Source organism: Ptiloglossa arizonensis, chromosome 9 (assembly GCF_051014685.1).
Source record: "Ptiloglossa arizonensis isolate GNS036 chromosome 9, iyPtiAriz1_principal, whole genome shotgun sequence".
In the NCBI taxonomy this organism is placed as follows: domain Eukaryota; kingdom Metazoa; phylum Arthropoda; class Insecta; order Hymenoptera; family Colletidae; genus Ptiloglossa; species Ptiloglossa arizonensis.
This window is the reverse complement of record NC_135056.1, coordinates 22,826,808-22,839,912: the sequence shown is the minus strand read 5'-3', so window position 1 is coordinate 22,839,912 and position 13,105 is coordinate 22,826,808. Positions and strand designations below refer to the sequence as shown.

At 59.1% G+C, this 13,105-nt stretch overlaps 1 protein-coding gene across 4 annotated transcripts in view; it reads right to left on the bottom strand.

The window, feature by feature from the left end:
• The window catches only part of LOC143151098 (LIM domain only protein 3), a 57,233-nt gene that overhangs the window by 8,042 nt on the left and 36,086 nt on the right, over nucleotides 1–13,105 (bottom strand). The window contains exon 1 of one of the 4 annotated variants that reach the window (XM_076319905.1): nucleotides 4,505–4,778. The exons of the other annotated variants lie outside the window; for them this stretch is intronic. The gene's annotated coding sequence lies outside the window, so the exon portion shown is untranslated. Of the gene's footprint in view, nucleotides 1–4,504; nucleotides 4,779–13,105 lie in introns of those variants that run through there. 4 annotated transcript variants of the gene reach the window in all.

Here is a 13,105-nt window from a genome sequence, read left to right as displayed (position 1 = left end):
AAGTAGCGTTCGCGCATCGACGCGGGTCCCGTTGAATCGTCCCGAGAAACGAAGCTCGCCCGACGACGACGCCGACGACGACGGCGACGACGACGTATCGAAACGATCGCGGACGATGGAAAAACGAAATAGAATTGTTCGATGGTACGAAGAATACGGGCATACACGGCGGGAGGATGCGCGCGAACGTCGTCGCGGACAGGGGAGAATGGAATTCGATTTAAACTTATTTTTGTTTCTACGGTGTCCAAAACGATAAATTTAAATAGGGAGCGTAAAATATAAAATCGATTCCGCGAACGGTCTCCTCGGCCGAACGGCGAAGGAACGCTTTCGATCGTAAATCGATGGGATCGTTCGGGCCGCGAGCACGGGGAATCGCCGTCCCGAGACGTTTACCGTTTCGAGCCGAGCGAAACGTTCGCGCCGCGAAACATCCGGCGAATATTTCCTTCGCGCGGGTTACCCGGATAATCGACGATCGACGGAACGATCGACGGAACGATCGACGGAACGATCGGTAGCGCCTTTGCCGCCGAACCGAACGAATCGAAATCGTTTTTTACGATTCGCCGGACCAAGAGAATCGACGCCGCCCCCCCCGTTGAATCGCGTTCGCCTCGACGGATGGAATTCGTCGAGCAAGGCGCCCGGCTCGATTCCGATTCGGTCGGTCGCGCGCGTTGCGCCCCTTTTCCGTTTCGCCGATCCCGCTAATCGGAACGAGGAGAATCTTGCGAAAGAAAGTTGGCGTACGAGCCGCCTCCGAGTCTTCGCCGGGGCGAAATCGACGCGCGTCGGCGGCGGCAACGGCAGCGGCGGCGACGGCGACGGCAGCGGCGGCGCGATACACTTTTCTCGGTAGGCAATATTCATAAATCACCCTTCAGCCCACCCCGGGTATTCTCCTACCCCTCTTATATACGCTTAGAATAAGCACCCCTTTTCCTGATAGAGGGATGCAGCGCCGGGGTCAACTCCCTTCCCCTACCCCGTCCTTCTCCGACGCGGAGAAAGACCGGGTGGAAAAAGGAAGCACGAAGCTACGGGACCGTGGCCGAAGACGGCGTTGGTCCGTGCTACGGAACTCGTCGAGAGGGGGTGGTCTCAGATTCTATTAAGATCTCGGTAAGTCTTGTTACACGGAGAGGCCACGCCGCAAATCTCGCAATAAAACAGCCACCGGTGTAACACCGATTCGAGCGACCGTCTAGCGACTAGCGGGGATCCTCGTAGACGCCACCGCCACCGCCACCGCCGCCACCGCCGGCGTCGGTTTCTCGTACGTTGCCAAACACCCTCGACGGGAGGTCCGTTCTCCGCGCGGATACAGCACGTACACGAGCATCGGAAACGGAAGAGTCACGGTTAATCCGGGGAGAAAGCCGCCGCTATCGGTTATCCCACCGCTTCTTCTACCAACGACTTTCAATCGTTCGCCGTTAGATTCGAGGAAGAGCCGCGCGCCCGTCAAAGACACCGAGTCCTCCCGATGTTTACCAATTTCTGGGCGCGAATCGTTCCTTCCATCGTCCCGTCGGAAACGGGAACCGGGTTCCTTTCTCCGCTTGTTCTTTTTCGCGATCGAAACGACGGAAACTCGAAAGATCGAACGAGACCGAGACGAACCGCGCGGTACGGAAGAGCGGGCTCGGGCTCCGGGCGAGGGTTCGAAATCGATCGAAACATTAATTGAAAGAGTCGAGAAGACAACGGCGCCCGGTCGGCTAAGGCGGTAGCTACGGACGGTCTTGATGATCGAAAGATATCCTCTCGGCCAATAGCCGGCACGGCCGAGGAACGCTCGAACGAGTCGACGAAGGAACTTTCCTCTCCTCGTTCGTTCGTTCGGAACGGTCCAGAAACGAGGAAGAAAATTCCCGGCACGAAGAGACGGCTGTGGCGGCGGTGCCGATGGCGGTGGCGGTGGCGGTGGCGATGGCGGTGGCGGCGCGACGCCGATAGCGGCCCCGTGTCGGAGATGGGAGAAGCGGTTAACAATGGAGACAAAGTCTTTTTGGCCCGGTGACACGAAACGAGCCGTCATTGTTCGCGGCTCGGGCCGCGGAAACTCATACGCCGCGAGTTCTCCCCCTCCGGATCGACGCATCGCGTTCGTCGGAAAAATTGTTTATCGGGCTGCGAGAATTCGATCGTTCGGGTCGACCGATTCGATTCGATCCTTAATGTACCGCAACCGTTGCGAACGGTTACGGTATCGAGGACGGTTAATGAACGCGATCTCTATTCAATTGTGGACCGGCGTTATTAGCGGAGCGAACGTAGCCGCTTTATTAATTAATGAATCGATTTTAGTCGGTGGCCGGTTAATTATTCGAGGTCGGTCGCGTTCGGTGGAACTGGGAATGGTTCTTCGCAAGGATCGGGGGGCTCTATATCTGGCGCCCGCGGCGTACCGGCGGACCGGCGGACCGGCGGACCGGTCGACCGACCGGCAGATCCGGTGGCTCGATAAACGGAACCGCGGCCGGGCGCCCCCGGCCCCTTAAGAGTAACCCCGTTCCTCGGGGAACGCGTGATCTTTCGCGTCCCCTCGGACTCCGGCGTCGAAACGATCCTCCATCGAATTGGATCTTCTCGTCGAATCGCGCGCGTTCCGACGCGCGATCGCTCACCGGTAAAGAGATGAAAATTTCTCTCCTCGCTCGGCGGCGAAACGCGCGTCACTGGGGGTTCCCGGAAAAATCTTGTAAATGGAATATTGGGGCCGACGCCCAGAAGCACGCGCCACTGCCACCTGGCGGAGTGCCCAAGGACCCGCGGGAAGCTTCAATCGCCGTAAAAGCAACGCCTCTGGATAGGAACGGGTGGCGGGGAGAAGGCCGGGGGTCAGAAGTTAAGTTAGAAGCTCGCGCGGGTGGATCGCGTGGTCGCGACAAGGACGAAGAGTAACCGTGGGGAGGAGGCGCGGGGAGCGGAGAACCGGTGGAGCGGTGGAGCGGTGGAGCGGTGGAGCGGTGGAGCGGAGGAGAAAAGAGGAGAAGAGGGAGAGAGGGGGAGAGGGGAAGAGGAGAAAAGGATAGCGCGTCCGATGGTCAGTCCCGGAGATACACGTTCGACCGGTGCAGTCGACTTAAGAGGATTACATTTGATATTTCGATCGGGCAAAGTGGCTTTTTATTGGACATTCGGCTCGGAATTATCGCTGACGCGTGTCGAAAGACATTACGCGCAGCCGGTATTATTAAATTATATCGGCACCGCGATCCCCTATAATTTGCCGAGCACCGGGGACGGATACCCGACGAAAGCGTATCGTTCGTTCGGGAAACCGATCGTCGATCGTTTCGGAAGACGCGCTCCGGCGGGTCGTCCGCCTATCGGAGGTTGCAGCGGGATCGGTGGCTGGGACGCGCGCCGTCACGGTCGCGCTTCCGCTTTTAGCCGGAGCTAATTAGCCGCACCAATTTGTCGGTGTAAAATAAACGTTTGCCGCGCTCGAGCGTCTCCCTCGCTCCAGTTTTCTCGATTTATTTGCGAGCGGTGCGCGAAGCCCACCTCCGCGCGCCCGATCGTTCGCCCGTGCACCGTTCAAAAGCCTCTCTCGTTCTTCCGTCCCTCCGACTTCAAACGAAATAATTAAGTCGCTCCGTTCGGCCGGACGACTAACGAGACCGCCGCTACTAAAACTGGGGCCAATTATTGAAATTCAAACGACCGGATAACCTCGCGCCGCGACGCGCCGCGACGCGACGATGGACGGACGTTGGTCGATTCCCGACGGATCGGATCGCGATCGATGCTCGAGACGCGCGGAAAGATACTTTGGCCTCGTCGATTTTCGTCGATGAGAAAACACGGCGCGAGATCGAAAACGATCGATCTCGCCGCCAAGGCGAAAGTCGAGGAAACGAGCCGAGCGTCAGCATTTTACGGGATGCGGATTACGGCTCGCTTGTAAGGAATCCGTATCGGTAACGGCAACCGTACAATCGCGTCGAGCGCTACCGGTAACGAGGACAGAGTCGGTGTATCGGTGACCGAACGCGTTTCGTCGAGAGGTTCGCGATGTTTCCTCGGTACCGAGCGGAAAGCTTTGCGCGCGCAATTTTACGATACTGGACGAAAGCGCGTAGATCGAGCGGGAAAGGACCGCGGAAGGGAGGGCGGGAGGGCGGGCGGGCGGGCGGGCGGGCGGGCGCGCACGGAACCGGCGAGAACAGTTTTTCCCGCGACCTCTCCTCGAGTCGAACGCGCGATTGCCTTCGGCGCGAAACGCGGAAGCGAATCGATGAAATTTCAATTACGCGTCGCATTACGGATTCTTCCCTCGTTACCCGCCCGCGTCTCCCGTAGTTACGCTCCGATTGATCCGACCGATCTTTGTCGTCGGCCGAGAGAAACGTCGCGCTTTTAAAATGCCGGGAGCGCGGTCGAGGAAGAGAACCGATCCGCGCGTATCGGTCGGTGGGCTCGTTTCGCACCGCGATCGGGTCGCCTCGAGGCGATTCGTCGAAACGAAGGAAACGTGACTCCGTTTTACCCGAGGACTTTCCAAGTCCGAAGCGAGCGACTCCTCCGGGGTCCTCTCGGCGTCGAGTATTCTTCGGATGTCCGTTGGTCACGTGGCACTACACCGGCCGCACGAAACAAGCTTCACCGCGAGACGTTCGGCTCGCGTTTCCCATCGAAGCGAAACGAGCGTTTACGTCGAACGGTAAGAACCGAGAGTCCGTACCGGACGAGCGACGAGCGACGAGCGACGAGCGACGAGCGACGAGCGACGAGCGACTCGCGAAACTCGCGAAACTCGCGAAACCGCCGGACCGGCGGCTGGTTGTAAACTGCCGAGTACCGCGTGCGACCGCGGCACGCCACCGTACGACGATAAATCCCCGCTCCGCGCCCCGAATCGCCCCTACGGGCTCCCCGCTCCGGATCAAACGGACCCCACCAACCACGCCACGCGCGCGTCGCTTCCCCGCTAACCCTACTACTCCTCCTCCCTCCCACCCCGGAACCCCCGGAAACCCCCGGTATTCCCCTCGACGCTCCTCGCCATCCCCCCCTCGCTTCCGCGACCGCACTCGACCGTCATCGCACCCGTATCCGAACCCGAGGAACTCGCGCGGCCAGAACCCGTATTTGCACCAGCCATCGAACTCGAACCCGAGCTCCCTGCCCCGCTTCGGCCCCCTATCCTCGCCCGACGTTCGCGCTCCCGCACGGTTTAACCGCTACTCGAGCGGAATTCTCCGCGATCTGGAGCGCCGCTCGCGATGCAGAGCGCTACGAGCCGATCAAGACGCCGGGCGATTAATCGCTCGAAAGCGCGGCTCGCGGTGACCGGCCACCGTTCCATCGATCCGAACGGTCCTACCTACCGTTCGCGGGGAATACGGCCGGATGCGAGGGGCCGCCGCGTATATACCTACATTCGATAAAAGTGGATCGTCGCGCGGACCGTTTCGAGAGGAAATCCGACGCTTCGACGCTTCGACGCTTCGACGATTCGACGATTCGACGCGAGTAGATTCCCCGTGAGTCGATTGAACGCGAGGCGAACGCGAACCCCGACGAACCGGTGACACTCGTAACGCGATGAAAACGCCTTCGTTTCCTCGATCCACCGTTTAATAACCGCGCGAGCATCGTTCCTAGAAACGACAAAAGTGTCTCTAATTACCGTCCTTTCGCGGATAAACCGGCAAAGGGATTGCTTCGCGTCGAACGAAAGAGTGTGCGTGTCCGTGAGCGCGACAGAAACCGAGGGGAACGACGCTACGTGGAAGGCCGGAAGGCTGGAAGGGCGGAAGGGCGAAAGGATGGAAGGGTGGAAGGTTGGAAGGGTGGAAACCTGGAAGGGGAAATAGTGGAAGGGTGGAAACCTGGAAGGGCGAAGGTGGCGCGTGTGTGGGCGCGTGTGCGCCCGTGTTCGCGCGTGTTCGCGCGTGTGGGGGAAAACACCGTGGTGGATCGCAACTCGAGTCGAGACACAGCGACGGAGGATTAACCACCGAAGCGGCGTGCTCGCATCGTGGAATTCCACCCCTAAAATCGCCCCCTACGAAGCTAGCGTTGCTCGACGCAAGGAGAACGCGGGGATGCCATCCCTACTATATGTCCGGTTCTCCCGACGGGAGACGCGTCTACCACCCCTACCAGGCCACACCTCCCATTACAAAAATTACACCGGTCGCTGATTTAGTGTTCTGCGCCGGTTCTTCGAGGGGGTGGCCGCGAAGCGAAAGAGGAACAGGCTTCGGGAGCTGCCGTGGCGCGCGAGGGTGCTCCGCGGAGTAGGGTGGGGACGTAAGTAATGAAAGGGTTGCCGCCACCGCCGCCACCGCCACCGCCACCGCCACCGCCACCGCCACCGCCGCCGTCGGCTTCGAGAATCACGGAATCATTCGCCAGATTAAATTAGAAAGGCTACGACCTTTTTTCCGCTCCCGTGGCATCCACACCTATGCGCTGCCCAGCGAAATGGATTAGGCCGTGTTTACCGCCGCCATCGGCGATGGTCTCTTTTAATTACCGGCTGATTTACGAGCGGGCGCTGATCGAATCGGTAAAAGGAGTGGATTACTGGCCGCGAAACGACATTCCCGCGAACTCGTTCGATCCGGGCGTTCCTTGGTCGTTGGTCGGGCACCCCCCGATCGCTGCCCGGCTAAATTCAACGTCCGCCAAGTTTCCGGTTCGCGGGAAGCGCGCCGTTCTATTTTTCGGGCCGGGATTTCGACGCACCGATTTACAGTTCGCTTCCGTCCTTTTTTCGTCCTCCCGCTCGCGCCCTTACCCTCTATTTTTCGCCAACGAAACGAAATTGGGGCGATTGCCAGGTTTCGTCCGCAATCGGGAAACGAAACCATCTATGTTGAATTTAATTTCGTAGAAGCGTTGCGGACTGGTCCGTCGAGGCTTTCGACCGGCGGCGACGCGTCGCGAAGCGCGAACGAAATATCGAGGCGATTCGAGATCGTTTCGAAACGATGGAAATTCCTTATTTTTCGCGCCTCGATTTCTCCGAGTTCCTGTTGGGGCGTTAGATCGAACGATCGAACGGTCGAACGGTCGAACGGTCGAACGGTCGAACGACCGCACCGACGACGAAACATGCACGGAACGAACGGACCGAACGGACCGAGAGCGGGGAAGACGGGGAGGATACCGATCGCTTCTAGGGACTTTAATGGAGGTTTTCTGTACGCCGTCTACTTTGTCCACGACTTGTACTACTTCGAACGGGCTAGAAGCCCGGAGTATTTGGAAGAAAAAGCAGTCGGAGAGTAGCGTTACGTGTATCAAGGTAAACGGCACTCGGGTTAGGTCGCTCGGTGGTTCGCGCGGTCCCGCGCTCTTGTCTCGCGAAAGAAACGTTCCGCGTCGATGCCGAAATAAATTCCGTGCTCGGCCACCGCTCCGGCTACGATCCGTTCGAGCTTCGCCCTCTCCCCCGGAACGGATTTATTTAGCGTTCGTCGATCGAGAGCTCGACTTCGAAATTCGATCGAAGTCTTGCGCGCTAAAAGGTTCGCTCTCCGCAATTGCCGGGACGTACGCCGAAACGAATACGCGATTCGAGAGCTCTCGAACGGATTCGTCCCGACTCCGTTTTCCAAGTATCCGAGCGCGTCCTTCTCCCGTGGATTTATTACGCACGGAGCCCGTGTATCGGAAAACGACCGAAACGCGGACCGCGAACGACGAGAACGGAAGAAAGGGAAGGAAGAGACGAAAGACGGAGAGCAGCTTCCGTTCGTTCTCGTTCTCTTTGGTCGTCTCGTTGCGAAGCAACAATTTTTCTTCCGAAGCCCGCGACGCGCGAACGGTTACGCGCGCGATGCGCGCTCTCCTCTCCGCCGCTCCCCTTGATTGTTCGTCGATCGCTCCCGAAGGTCTTGTTTCCGTGTTTCGAAGGGGAACACGTTGTTAAGGGTCGGGAGGTATTTTCGCTGGGAAACCCTTAAAAACGTCGACTGGTTAGCATCTCGGCGAAAAAATATTTGTACGCGAGCGCGGACCGTGGCCCGATGGTCATCGAGGCCGCGTCGTCGAATATTTTTCCAAGCGCGTACCGGAAAAACGATCGGTCGGTACACGCGCCTGTTGGATCGAACGCGGCCGGGGAGACGGAGAATCGTCGGCGACGCGCGTTGCGGATTTTGGAAGGACGCGGCCCGATGGCATCGATGCTCGCGTGGCACAGATACCGAGAGCTTTTCTGGAAGAGCAGGGGTCCATTAGCCGACTCGCCTGTCTTCCGAGTCCATTACAAGATGAGCCGCCAACCCCCGAGCGTCCAACCCTCCGTTTCCAACTTACTCGACGATACGGTGCTCGACGATCTATACCTACCGCGTAGATACGCGAGCGACTCTCCGTATCCCTCTCGCGTCCTCCTCTCCTTCTCGCCTCGGCACCCTCCCCGACTCCGAGCTTCTCCCGGCTCGGACGTCCCTCTCGAGCCTTCGATTCCGTTTTCTCGCCAACCGATCGTTTTCGCAGCGAAAAAACGGTAAAGTTCGCGTCTAAAGACCGATCGGAGGATCGGGCTCGAGCGACGGTGCGAGAGTACGTACGCGGGAAGGTCCCGAGCGAAACGAGAAACGCGGTCTCGTCCTATCCCTTTTCGCGCATTATTCGCCATAAAGTATGTACAAAAGAAGCAGAGTCGGACGAGCCGGATCGTGCCACATCGTCCGTAGGTACTTATACCGAGTGCGCGGCTGCTGCGACGTTCCTTGATTTATTCACCCTCTGAATTTTTTACCGCGCCAACCTTTACCGGGCCTCTGCGGACTTTGCTGCCCCGAACGAGCGCGTATATCCTTCGAGTTGCTTCGGACACGATGTATTACCGCGTTGCCCCGGCCGATATCTCTCTCCCTCTCTCTCTCTCTCTCTCTCTCCCCCTGGCCCTCTTTCTTCCGAGCCAGCCAGCTTTCCCGGTCTCGCAAACTCTCCTCGGACACGATCGGCATCCAGCGTACTCGGGATAATCGAGTCCGCGCGTAGCTACGTCTCGCGAAAGATGGAGGAATATCGTTACTGGCGCTGCCGCGCCGAGCGACATCCGTTTCGAGCGGTTCTCGCGAAACCGATGCGTTTAGCGGATCGAGACGGTGGCGCGCGACGTCGATATCGGCGAGCAATAATTTCAAAAAATGCAATAATAGCGGGCGCGAGACCGGGACCGTAATGGATAAATTGCCGAGAGCCCGTCCGTACACAGCGATAATGCGAACGGGCAGGCAGGCAGGCGGGCGGGCGGGCGGGCGGGCGGGCAGGCAGGAGGGCAGGCAGGCAGGCAGGCAGGCAAGCGGCGCGGATGGATATTGCTCGGCGGAGAGCCGAGAAACCCCTCTTTCCTATATTATTCTCCTCGTCCCCGGTATATTTCGGCGAGCGAACGCGCCGAGTAACGCGCAAACGTTCGAGGAGCCGACGGAAAAGATATTAGTTTCGAAGCGGTTACCGCGAAAACTTTTACGGTGGATCGAGCTCGTTAACCGGGGCTCGAATCGCGAACGGTCGTTCGCGGGTCCAGGCACGTGTCCGATGCTCGGTAAATCGATCCATTGCTCGAACCCGGTGACGTTCGTAGCCATCGATACCGGGGACAGGTAACTCGCCGCGAGAGAGAGAGAGAGAGAGAGAGAGAGAGAGAGAGAGAGAGAGAGATACCCGCACGCGCGCGCGGCGTATCGTCGACGATAATTGCCTTATCGACGTTGATAAAACGAGTCGGATACCGCGGGGTACGCGATCGACGTCTATGCGCGCGCGAACGCGCCTCCCGCGAGAGGGGAGCGCGATACGTCTCGCGAGAAGCAGCGTTCGGGCCCGTTTCGATTTTTCCTTCGCAAACTCGTCGTTCGCGTCGAAAATCGAATTTCGATATCGCGACGAATTCGAGGATTTCCGGTTACGCGAGACCGCTTTGTCCCGCGAGGAGACAACGCGCTGAAACGTTCTTAATGCACGACCGCGGCGTCGCCGTCGTCGTCGTCGTCGCTGTCGCCGTCGCCGTCGCCGTCGCCGTCGCCGTCGCCGTCCCTGTCCCCGTCCCTGTCCCCGTCACCGTCACCGTCACCGAGGACCGAGTAATACGGATAAAAGCATAGAATCGTAAATAATCCATAGCGCGACGGAACGTTAGCTCCGCGAGATCGAAACGCGCACCGCGCGGTTCCGAATGGGGAAGGAGACAAGGCCGGGGCCAAGGGGCCAAGGGGCCAAGGGGCGAGGGGCGAGGGGCGAAAACTCGGCGTATTTACATCGCGGCTTACCCGCGATTATTTTTGCTTCCGAGAGTTCGCCACCGTCTCGAGTGTAAGCTAGAGGCGAATAATAAAAGCCCGTGGCAAGAGGCAGCCCGGGAGAGAACGGAGGAGGCGAAGGGTCCGAACAGCGGCGAAGAGAAGAGACGCGCACCGGCCTCGGTGAGAAGAGGAGGAAGGGAGCAGCGATATTTCACGGGTTTCGCGTGCGGGCGAACTTTAATAATATTCGTTCCATCGGGTATGGCCGGCCTCATATTAAGTCGGTCCGCGGTGGACGAGGCGCTGCAGGGGCGGCAGGATGCGACGAGAGGGCAACGGGAGAGAGAGCGCGGCCGAGGGCGCGGACGACGCCGGTGGCGGCAGAATGAGACGTGTAATAAAGTGAGTTTTTAATTTCCACCGGTGCCGGTGGTTGGCCCGACGGGTAGGGGTAGAAGGCACGGGGCTTGCCCCCGTGCCCGTGCCCCGGCTTCGTGGCCTGTCGGCTAGTATTACTAGATAAATCACCCAACAGGCAATAACCTCCTCCCGCCTGCCCGCCCGTTCTTGCTCGCGAACCGCCTCTCCCCCCTGGATCTCTCCCGCCGTCGCCGTCGCCGTCGCCGACGCCGACGACGACGACGGTATCGATACGCGATCGCCCCCTGCGAAAGAACCGATCGCTTTCGATTTTACCTCGAATCTTACCGCGTTCCCGTAAAAATCGAATCCGGTAAGATCGAGCGGAACGGTGGACGCGATGTTCGAGAACCGAGACGGTCGAACCGAAATCGTAAAATTCGTCCGAGACGTCCCGCGCCGTTCCCCCGGTTTCTCCCGGATAACCCGAGAAAATACAACGAGTCCCCCGGGAACCGGTCGCCCGGCTCGACGCTCTTAAGTCCGTCCTGGCGACGAATTAATGTCCTCGGATTACGGAAACGGGCCGTTGGGAGAGATTTTCGACGGAGGCCGACGGCTATGTTTTTAAAATTTACTCGAAACTCGGTCGCTCCGCTCGGCTCCGCTCCGTCTCCGGGACGGGGCCGAAAATACCAGGCTTCGCGCCGCGAGGCTACGGTGGCAAGGTTTTTTTCCCCGACATCGCGTATCGATCATCCGGCCGTTCGTATCCGTAACCAACGGGCATAAACGCGAGCGAGAGCGCGGAAAACGAGGAGGGACACCGTGCAGCCTAGCTACGAAAACGGGCAGATTAGCCGGTTTAACGCGGCGCTTCCTGCCTGCGAGCCACGAACGAGGGGACCAGGCCCGACGACTCCACTCCGAACCCGGGAATGCATCTGGAACCTTTCTTCCGCCGTGCCTTCTTCGTCCTCGTCCCGCGATATCCTATCTCCCTTTCTTCCTCCCGGGACGGGATATCTTTCCTCGTCGGTCTTCCGCTCGGCAGTCGTTTTCTTTCCCTCCTTGCGTTCGTCCTTCTTCGTAATCGGTGTATCGCGAGTGGTCTCGAGTAACGGAGAAAAGGTCAGGAAACACGTTCGTTCGGTTCGCGACGGTTCCCAAATATTGCAATTTATTCGTCGCGGGCGTTCGAAACGGCGACCGCGAACTCGCAAATTACCGCGCGACTCGATGGACCAAGACGACGACGACGACGACGACGAAGGCTCGATCGATGCGCGAAAAGGAGGAAAGAAAGGCGCCCAATTGTCGGTATATGTATTTTCGTCCGAATCCCAGTAGCCGACAATCGTTCGTTAACAGATTTTTTCTCGCGACATCGGGTTAAATTGCAGAGACTCCGTGGGGCATTGAGGGTGTCGAGGCTCGTCGGCGGGAGGGGGCGTTGCGCGCGCTCGCGCATTTAAATAAAAAGCGACGGTGGCCCGGAGCGGTGATACGTCTGTCGTGCTCGCAGTGTGCAACGCGCCTATGTACCCGGGACGGTAGGTGGCTCCGAGCGTGGCGGGGGATTTCAGGGGCTCGAGGGGCGTCGAGGGGTCAAATGGCGGGCAGAATGCGCGGTGATTGCTGGAGGGCCGCATAATTGCACCCTTTGTGGTGCAATCAGCGGCGCAACTTGGCCGGCGCCTACGTCTATCGGCCCTCTCGCTCTCTCTCCGTCTCTCTCACCGGCTCGTTGCTCTCCCCGGTTCCATCTTTCTTCTCGTCCGTCTCTTTCGCTCCCGGTTCTTTCCCCGTCTTCCTCTTCCCGTTCCACCTCGACGGCCTTAACCATCGTCGACGCGCTAGCACCCCGATCGTCCTTAAATTCCCGACGAGTTACTTATATCGTTAAATCCGCCCATTGCCGAACGAAGATGGATTTTTCCAACGGTATCGGGGTTTAACGCTGCCTCGAACGGTTATTCCCGGAAAGCGTGCGAGCTCGTCGATCCCGGGATCTCGAGATCTCGGGATCTCGGATCTCGTCGGGCGAAACATCTTGCCGGTCGGGCACATGGTGGCCACGGTTGCCCGCATGTGCGTGCGCATACCACCGACCGTATTCACAGGAACGTTTATCTTTTCTTCGAGGCACTCGTATTAATTCGGTGGGACCCCGAGCCTGTACGAAGATTAGAGGGAACCGCAGCTGGTCGGTCCCCTTCTGCGACTTTTTCGTTCGCTCCTCCCCTTCTGGTCCGTGTTCTTCCTCTCGATCGACAAGGTCCGTTACTCTCGCGGCCCGCGGCCCGCGGCCCGCGGCGCGTTTCCTCCGACTCGTCGAACGATTCGAATTCGAATTCGAATTCGAATTCGAACCCCAGAGAGGGGGAGTGCTCGTTTGACGGTAGTTCGGAGTACGGGTCGCTAGCGACGAAGCGAAGAGCGTCTCGGCGCAGTCGTCGACGTTACGTCCGTTCGCCCCGTGGACCGGAGAACGACGCGATGGACGCGGAGAATGG